The sequence below is a fragment of the Lepisosteus platostomus genome, chromosome 15 (assembly GCF_059453375.1).
Source record: "Lepisosteus platostomus isolate fLepPlt1 chromosome 15, fLepPlt1.hap1, whole genome shotgun sequence".
Lineage (NCBI taxonomy): Eukaryota > Metazoa > Chordata > Actinopteri > Semionotiformes > Lepisosteidae > Lepisosteus > Lepisosteus platostomus.
This window is the reverse complement of record NC_142625.1, coordinates 17,938,784-17,948,627: the sequence shown is the minus strand read 5'-3', so window position 1 is coordinate 17,948,627 and position 9,844 is coordinate 17,938,784. Positions and strand designations below refer to the sequence as shown.

Genomic DNA, 9,844 nt, shown 5'->3' with positions numbered 1-9,844 from the left:
CGTACCTGTATTTTTCTGTATTCCTGGCATATAGACATTTAATGAATTTATAACATGATTTTCTATAGCTGGCAAATTAAAAGTCTGCAGACATACAGTAGAGCTGCTTCCCTTTATTCCCACATAATTGAAATAAAAGAAGCATACACCATCAGACTCATTTCACCATTGATCTTCAGCTTACATCCTTCAGATTATTTATTAGATACTGCATAAGTATTGACTTTTAATTTATGTGTCATAGGACATCAATTTCTGCATTAATTGCAAATCTTTTTAACTCTTATAATTGCTCAGACTAAACCTTTATGCAGTCTTTTAAACCTCCGTCTGTGGCTGTTCCCAGTATCAAATAGGGCCTATATTCCTCAACCACAATTTGAAAGCTTCTAACATGTTTTTAAACAGAGTTTGGCACATTTTTTTCTTTTCACATATCGTGACAAGAAATAAATTCATTTTCTGATAAATTAATTTCATTCATGTTCTATCCTGTTTTGTAGCTCTCGGTTGGGACAGATTTTTAGGCCAAGGGTAGTCATTGTAACTCTGTCCTAGAAAACTTTTTTTCCTTTAAGCAAAATTTTTCTTCTTATTTTTTATGTCTCTTTTTTTAAAAAAAAACATCTGTACACACACATTTCACGTTTGGATGAGCTGCAGTAGTAAATGGTCCATCCCTGTGAGTTAATTTGCAGAGTCTGGAGAATATCTGTTTGAGGAGTGAGGGAGAAGGGATGCTGAGTGGACTTGTTGGCTAATCAGTGGGAGCATGACCCTTCAATGCTTCAAAGACTGCTTGATTCCCTCTTCTTTTTCTGCGTGATATAATGAATGCAGTTTTATGCCTTCCGTATACCTACCACCTTGCAAACTGGACAGGCTTTCTTAATATATTGTAGTACTAGCACTGGCAGTATTTTACTGAGCTCTTATTGCATTTTATTTTGTAGTGTTCATTACAACAATGCAGATGCACAAGAATAATGCCTGGCAACCTTTTAACAAAACAACAATGTGATAAAAACAATGATTCAATGCTTTTACGATTTGCTGTATGAAAACGGACATAGTCAGAACCCGCTTGCAAAAGCAAGTCTGTTATTTTCCCTTTTTGTTTTTCATAACCAGGCTTTACCTTTTTTGACATTTACTGTATGGTTTTAAAAATCGAAATTACTGTAATTAAAATGTGCAGCTTTTAAAGGTCATTGTTATTTAAAGCCTGCTGTTACCTGCTAATTTAATTATTTGTCTGGCTTAGGGGCAGGGAGCTTATCTATTTAAAGTAATATATTTTAATTCATTAGTTATTTTCCTACATTAAAGAAAATTATTCCTGGTCTCATATTGCTTTAGTCAAATCGGAGAGAGACATGTCTTCGTGGCCTTATACAGTATGTCCGGATGCATTGCTGAAATTAATAATGATGTTTTGAAACCAAAATTCAGGTGGAGGTCAAATATCTAATCTCGTGTACCTCCTCTCTCTTAAGCAGAAAAATCTCACCTGATGAGTTCCTCCATTGTGCTTCTTTCTCATTCCCCTCCCTCCACTCCATCTTCACAGCTTGCAGCTCCCTGGTTCATTCCTTGTGAAGGGGCTGGGTGAGGCTGGAATCCTGTCAAACATTATATTTAACATTGATTAGGATTGGTTGAACTACTGAGTGCATTATGAGTTGATACATTTTTTGCAGCTGGGTTACCCATTTGAAATTGTCAGGTACTTAGATGAGCAGGCTAGTAAGATGTGTAAAGGAATAGTATAAAATACAGTTTAATAAACTCTTTACTCACATCCAAACACGTGTAGAAAAGGGACAATCTAAAGACTTAAGTCCAGCTTCATCTCAGAATTAAGTTAATTTGTTTTCAGGCTATAATCCATCAATTGTTTGTTTTTTTTCCCAAAACATTCTCAGACCCTTCTTAGCAGTGGCGTCTGTCTATTGGCCTGTTGTTTTGAACTTTGAAAATGCATTTTGGTACCTGTGGTCATTCTGAAATGAGGCTGTTACATACCACGATCCCCCTTTCTCCTAAAGTAATGTATTATCAATGATAACATACAGTAGTGCCGGGCACCATGCACAGATCCCTAGGAACAGAGTCTAAACGAATGACACTGACACTACCTATTTGCTCCCTTGCAGATTTTTGCTTATTATAAACACAAGGGCTTGAAGCCAAGAGCCCAGAGTCAAAAGCTATTTTTTTTACTGCTTGAATCTTCATTCCTCTAAGCAGTTTAAAAGCCTGCTAGAATATGGTTGGGAAATGAACACTGCTGGGTAGAAGCTTAAAGAAAGATGTTTGTCTAATAATTACAGTGGTGTATGTCGGAATATACTCATCCACAATGAAAATACAATTAGCCTGTTGAGCAAATTAGCTTATTTGTGAAACATTATTTATACTACAAATAGTGAGCATAGAGTGAGTCTGTTGACTGTTTCAGTAGTGTTAGTGTAGTGGGTTAGCAAAATACCATGCTTATGCAATTACATTTCATAAACATTCAATAGCTCTGTGTTTAATATTTTAGTTGAGTACAATTTTCAAAGCAAAATTGATAAAGGGGTATGTTTAAATACCCATTCAAAAATCATTAATTAACGATTTTAATTAATGCAAGAAAAACAAACGATCCTAAGATTTCGCTCCTGAGTAATGAACACTGCCTGGTTGCTATCAGAATGATGGAAGGAGGGTTGCCTGTGAGAAAGGTTGCCCTGGGAACAAGATGGAATGTTTCATCAATCAGGAGATTGATCCAGCAAGAACAGGAAGAGAGTTCTGTGAGGGACAGGCCAGATCCTGGAATGCAGAGGGTCATCCCATTTATCCTGCACCATCACATCCAGCCTTTTAAACTGCAGTGGCTACAACATTACACACCACCTCTGCATACAGTAGATTGATACTGTCTAAACTGAACTCTTTGTAGAGCAGATACAAGGAAGTCATTTCGGAGGTCTATGAAAAGTGTAAAGCATTCTGTTGGCAAGAAAATATGCATGCTGGAATCCACCTGAACAGTACAAGATTCTTATACTTTCTTCAGATTCTTCATTGGAACATTCTGTCAGTACCAGAAGATTAATCTGACAAAGAAAAGAACAGTATTTACTGAAGAAAAGCATGCTTACATCCCCAGTAACATGTTTAAGAGGCTATAAATATTAAGAAAATAAAAGGTGATCATGCAATACAATCTGGAAATCGAAAGGTTTGTCTGAGGCTTTTCAGCAGGACAGTTCGGCCATAAGCGTATAGAAATGGTCATTTAAAAACAAAGGGGGATTTGAAATGCTGTGATCAGGTCTACAAGTACTAGGAAAAGAGCAGGAGACCTAGAAACAGGGATACATTTTGCAGTGTTCTTCCTGACAGTTTTAACAATATTGTTAACCAGTTGTTAAACAACTAAAACAGTACTGAGACTGGCAGTCAAAAAATATGTTTGCATGAGAATTAAATGATATAATCTAATTTAACACAGAAATATGAATATATAATGTTTTTGTTTGACCTTCAGCATTTGTTTTTTATATATTTGTTTTTACAATATAAAGTGTAACCATTTGTCACGACCAAAGGGTAAACACAAGCAAATTCTCCAATAGCATGCAGTCCAAACTGTGAAAGGTTTGTGGATTTTAAAGCTTTCAACACGTACTAGATATTTATGACAAATTTCCCATTTTTGTCTTTAAAGCTGTAGGATGTCGACATCCTTAAATCATCTTCAGTCCTTAAAGCACCGTTAGCACAATGTCAGAATGACCTGCACTATTCAGCATTTCTTAATGAGCTGATGACAGCTTTATTACTGAGCATGTAACACACTTAAACTACCTGCTTCATCAAAACAAAGACATTCTGTCAGATAACACATTCCTTACAGTCATTAAAAAAATCTAAAATGTCGCACAAATTAATATCAGAGTAATTGGGAAGAATTCATTAGGGCTTTGTGTCTGAAAGGGCAGTGTTTAAAATATGATAAGGGGTGGAGGCATTCAGAGCAAGAAAGCGTTTTTAGACAGTGAAGATTCAGAAAACTGTCTAACACACACATCTTGCAGATAATGCCCTGGTTTTGAGTTTAATTTAATGTCATTTAAAGGTAGAGATTTAGTATAACAAAAGACACCTTACAGCTCCATAATGCCCATCATTTCAAAGATGCATAGGTGCAGGGCTCTCCTTCCTTCTTTACATATGGTCACACAAAACGGAACATGTACTGTAGATATATACATATCCGAAGCTATTATCATGTGCTCACAAAGAAGTCTAATATTTATACTGTTGTTGTTGACGGCTTCAATGTTTTGGATGTATTAATGCCAAAACTTGTCATTTACATAGTGTAGATTTTTGTGTTAATAACATGTTTATTCATCTAACATGGCAGTCATTAGTGTCACTGTTCTAGTCTCTAATCGGGTTTTTGGTTACTATGGTAATGCATGCTGAAGTAAAGTAACTAAAGTAATTTGTTGAAAGCTGAAATATCAAAGTGAATAAGTAGTTATACTGTAGGTCCTGTGCACCGTTTAGATTTCAAAATAAATAACTAAAAGCAGTTTGGTTCACATTTTCCTACTGTTTACTCTTGAGGGCTTTCTACAGCTCAGCTGCAATCCCTTCTTGCGTTTTCTAATCAGAGTTCAGAAGTGACAGTCTACTAGTTGTTCCACCTTAAAATCTGATCTCTTTAGTCCTTTATTACAGTAGGTCAGATATAAGCTATAACTATCAACTATTGTGAAGGAAGCAATTTAAAGAAATTTAAATTGGTGAATCAGTAAATGACACTGTTTGCTCATCTCTAGTGCTCAGGTGTCATTAGCATTTCTTTTCACCTGAGCCCTTATATACCTCATTAAACTATCTCTTATATTAAGAAGACTAATAGACCTCCTCCACTTTTATTAAGGTGACGTGAAGGCTGTCTTCTTTTAGGGGCTGTGGATGTTTTCAGTCTCATTGCTGTGCTTGTTGCTGCAGGTCTGTAAATACTATGCCAAATTTTCTGATTAACAGTGTCTAGCCAGGAAGACAGGTATTCAAGGTATTCATGAAATAGATGCTGTGTAGAAAATGGGCTTCCAGTTGAGACTTTGACCCTCACACAGATACTTAATGCTGCTTTTTCCAGACCAAACATGTTTTTAGGAGTTTCTTTCTTTGTCATGTGTCACAGTAACTATGTTTAAAGGGGAACTGCAAAGCTATTTTTATATTTCGGGAACAGAAAGAATTATCATTGATGAGTGCACAATAAAAGTAAAATTTACACAGTAACTTGTAAAACCTCAAAAGTCACAAAATAGTTTATTTCTTTGTCTTTCTTTTGTTCTTTGCATTGTAAAGAAGCAGTCTTGTGAATACATCTCTTTTAAATTAGTCATTACAGGGACTAACGAGCAGGAAGGGCCACATCACGTAGCAGTTCTTGGGAACTCTCACTCGCCAGTGGTTTGCGACAAGATGGCAACTTACAGTACTTTCACAAAAATTCATGACTCTGTGCTTAATTTTAATTTTGTTAAAGTTTTCTATAGCGTCAATTTATTTATTTTGTTTCAGAGATTTAATAAATTAGGACTGCAGCTCCCCTTTAACCTGCCTGTGATGCGCACTATAACTACCACTAAGGTGAGATACCTGTATTTGTTGCTCAATAGGTTTCAGTGTTACAGAGGCTGTGTGAATCTGTTAACATAGAGAGTTGAGCATGTGGATCATGCTTCAGCAACTGCTGCACAGAATTAAATAAAGTTTAATTTAATCCAGCATGAATAGTAGAGGCTGCAGAGGGAGCATTGCACCGGGACCAAACTTTACCTCTTAGTGGCAGAAAACATTGCTCACTGTCTAAATTGACAAAGGAGACTGTACAGCTAATGGTAAATGTTGTATTTCTGGATTGTTTTCTGCAGTGTACCATTGTTGCCAACACACAATACTTTACTAAGATGTCTACTAGATTACTCTATAATGTAGTTTTGAAAATATCCTAAAGATATATACAGTACAATAGAAAATCCAAAATAAAAACTAAAAATGGACTAAATAAAAACAAATGTATTACTATAACATGTGATGGCCAATGTGTCATTCTTCATTTTTTTCTTTGGTTTCTACACAAAAAAACATGGTAGTATGGACCCATCATTAATGTTTTGGTGCATTTTTAAATCTCCATTAAAGAATCACTTTTTCAGCTCAACTTTGAATTGAAAATAACTTATGATAGTTGAACATAAAATTAAGCCCTTAAATGTAAATGAAAGATTTAGTTAATTAATGGTTAAAACAGCCCTTAAAGCACCTAAAGTCGTAGAGGTAAAGGTGGAAATGATCTACTGTACAGTATCAGGAAATGTAATGAGCAATGCTGTTTCTTCTTGTATCTCTAGTGGTTTATATTGCAGTTCCTGATGTAATATTTTCCAGTGAGGTGATATAAGGAACTGTTAATTTTCTAACTGTCCAATCTTTTCAGAACAGGAATACAGTTAAAAAAAGATCTAATCAGGCAAACCGTTCATTTAAATAGTTTAGTTCATTTCAGTAAATGAGAGCTCACCTGGAGATTCTGAAAATCAGGACTGGGAAGCTCTTGTGTTTGTAAAAGCGAGCCGAGAGAGGGTGTACACTGAGCTTTACTAGTTGCCAGGGGAGGTGGATATTATTTGTATTGTGCCTGAGGTTCAGCAAATACTTGTAGAAGAAAGCTAGGGGTAGACTCCTACTACAGCACATAGCAGTTTTTTTTATGAACAATGAGTTTCATCCTGTACTCAGATTCCCAATTGATATGACCCAGGCTGGAAGCTGTGATGCCTTATTTGAAATTAAATTACTCCTAAATATTTATTTTGGAATAGATCTGTTCATCTATAGTAAGTCTGTTATGGTGATGGCACTACTTTAGACTGTCAAGGTTTTACACATTTCTTGTTATAGTGCTAGACATTTAGCATAGTGGATTTGATGCCTATTTTGAGCAGTGCTTAGTACTTAGAGATGTACTACTGCCAGTGTCTGAAGCCCAGGGTTTGAATGCATATAACACACCTCTGCTTCATCTGTACACAATCCTGCATCTTGTATATCTTTTAAAGTATTAGAGATTACACAATATTTACCAGGATTAGCTGGTTTTCAATATTGTCTCCTTTGTTAGTCATGAAACCCCCAAGGAAGGCAAAATCATTGAAATATTCCTTGCCTGCTTGCTTCCTGTTATCTTGATATCAGAGCATTTGAAGGTAAGAGAGCTCCCTACTGGCTCTTTTGTTCTTCAGTGTTATAAATTAAAATTGTGATCAATCATTTATTCAGAGGCATTATTAGTATAAAAGCATTCCTGCAATATGTTTATGTGGTGATTCATTTATGTCCTTTGATGGTAAAACAGTGATAATGGGGCTGTAAGGGTGCACTTTCACATAGTGTGATCCTCTTGTGCTTCATGTCTGCACTGAGCTCAGCGTTTCTTCAGAACACATTATTAAATTTGTAATATTGAGTCAACAACCTCAGCTGTCTAATGTTTGTTGAAAATCCATTGTTATTAAAGTGCCACTGATGTTGATGGATAGCTGTTTATAGAGCAACGTTGAACCCTGATACAATAAGTCTTTGGCAACCTTGTATTTGAAGTTGATTAACATCAAAAATAGAAATGCTCATTTAGAATCCCACTGTTTTCCTACTCCAGCTGCAGTCGGAAAGTCTGATGATTCTGTGGATTTAATTATACTTTGAGATTTTTTCCAACCATTTTAGCCTTATCTACACCAAGTTAAATTTGAAATTCACCTGAAACAAAGCAGAAAGTGTTGAATAATTTAATTATCTTAAAGGTTCAGTTATCTTTTTTAAATCTAAATCACTGTACTGACTGCTTTTTGAAAATGTATTGGTACTATTAGTGGCCTTGTGTGAGATGTTTTATGTGTTTCTAACTTCTTATTCATGGGGAGAAGCCACTGACTTGTCCGGTAGCTCACTGTTCCAGTAGTGGGCATGTCATTCCCATGAATTGTTTGTGTCTTTTGCAAAGGACCATGGGCAATCTGTAACTGTAACCTATTTATTTAGACTTTTCTTGACACTGCTCTCTGTAAAGAGAGCTCTCTTTACTGCCCTTGGGACTTTAGCATTGATAAGGAGAGGAGAATCTCTTTTTTTCATTGTGTGTAATCCTAGTAGCTTTCTCAGCTTCTTTTATAACAAGAAGTTTCATTTGCCAGCAATATTATATTGTAAGTTGTTCCCAGCAGCAGTGGTACAGTAAGTGTTGTTTAGGGTTCTGAACTTATAAGAGGAAGATTGTAGGTTCAAACCAGCCAATATATTGTTGGTTTACCCTTGAGCAAGGCACTTAACAGAGAACTATTGAAGAAAAACACTCTAAGTCTTACTATGGAGATTTGCATACACAATTCTCTCGGTTTGATTTTTCTCTGGAGCCTGTGGCTGCTGAAGGTCTTCAGTTACACATTCATGACAGAGATATACAACATTAATTATAAGAGGACTGAAAAAATTAAATGTACTTAAAAAATAAAATAAAATTGGCAGTGTAGGTACCCATTCTGAAATTATATTTTGATAATTACTGATGGGCAGCAATTACAATAGGTTAGTCTAAACTTTCTGCTAATTTGCTTTAAAATTAAAAATAGTCCACTATTTTTGTGGACAGTAAACATAGAACAAAATCATTCCAGGGCCTCCAGAGTTCAAAAGGGCTTATAGGAAATAGTTACCTACTGATCAGGATTAATGCATGTTTTAATATCCCTGTGGTTTTATAATGTTTTCATTATAAAACCACAGCCTGCCATTTGAGTTTCAGTGATAAATAATTTAGAAAAACTCTTGCCAATGGCAAAATGCTCTGTGTTACCAAATTGATATCACATAGACTGACAAACTAACCACCTCTAAAATTCTCCATTGGAATAATTTATCATTAGAAAAAGTAAATACAATCAAAAAAACGGATTAAAATTCTTAAAGAAGTGTTTAAGGTACAAATGTTTTATATACAGTATTCCCATGGGGTTTGTAAGCCTTTTTACAGAATGCTTGAGAGCAAATATATGTCAGAACTTTTTACCATTTCTTGGGAGTCTAGTCGCAGCTTGACATCGGCAATTTCTTGTGATTTGGTTTTGTGATGTGGATCTCTGAAAATATTTGACACAAGTTGTACAGGAATTTGGATCTCAGATGACAGTCCACTCAGTAAATTTATTGTCACTACAAGTGGGAGAGATTTCCTCTGAAGTTCGTTTTAAGTTAATCAGTTCTTTACTTGTGGTGATAAACAATGTATTGGGGTAGCCCTGTCAGCCAACATGGATCTACTGTGACATTCCAAAAAGCACTTCACAGTAATAAATAACTGTAAGAAACACACTACCAGATACACAAAACATATAACAATGGACCATTTGTACTAAGAAAATGCAAATTAAATTAGATCAGAAAACAAGGGCACTGAAATCCATGAACATAGAAATATATGTGCAGAAAACATACTGCATGAAATGATCCAACTTAGACTGCACCTCCAGTTCATAGGAGCAGCAGCTTCAGGGAGGATTAGGTTTACATTTAAGGTTAAGATCAAAGTTAAAAACATGATTAACCCAAAGCTTACGTTTCTTTGATACTAAAGTTCATTTTTTACACTTGAAACTTTTTTCCCCATGCACTTTTTAACCATTTTATCAAACACAGCGTCACAGGGGAGCTGAAGTCTATATGCAAGCAATGGGCACAAGTCAGGATGCCAGTACTGTACAGAGAC

General features: G+C 35.5%; 1 long non-coding RNA gene across 1 annotated transcript in view; it reads right to left on the bottom strand.

Annotated features, from left to right (window-relative positions):
• Positions 1–1,516: 1,516 nt before the first annotated feature.
• The window catches only part of LOC148648107 (uncharacterized), a 47,651-nt gene continuing 39,323 nt past the window's right edge, over positions 1,517–9,844 (bottom strand). The window contains exon 3 of the long non-coding RNA XR_015926644.1: positions 1,517–1,622. This is a non-coding gene — a long non-coding RNA (uncharacterized LOC148648107). The remainder of the gene's footprint in view (positions 1,623–9,844) is intronic.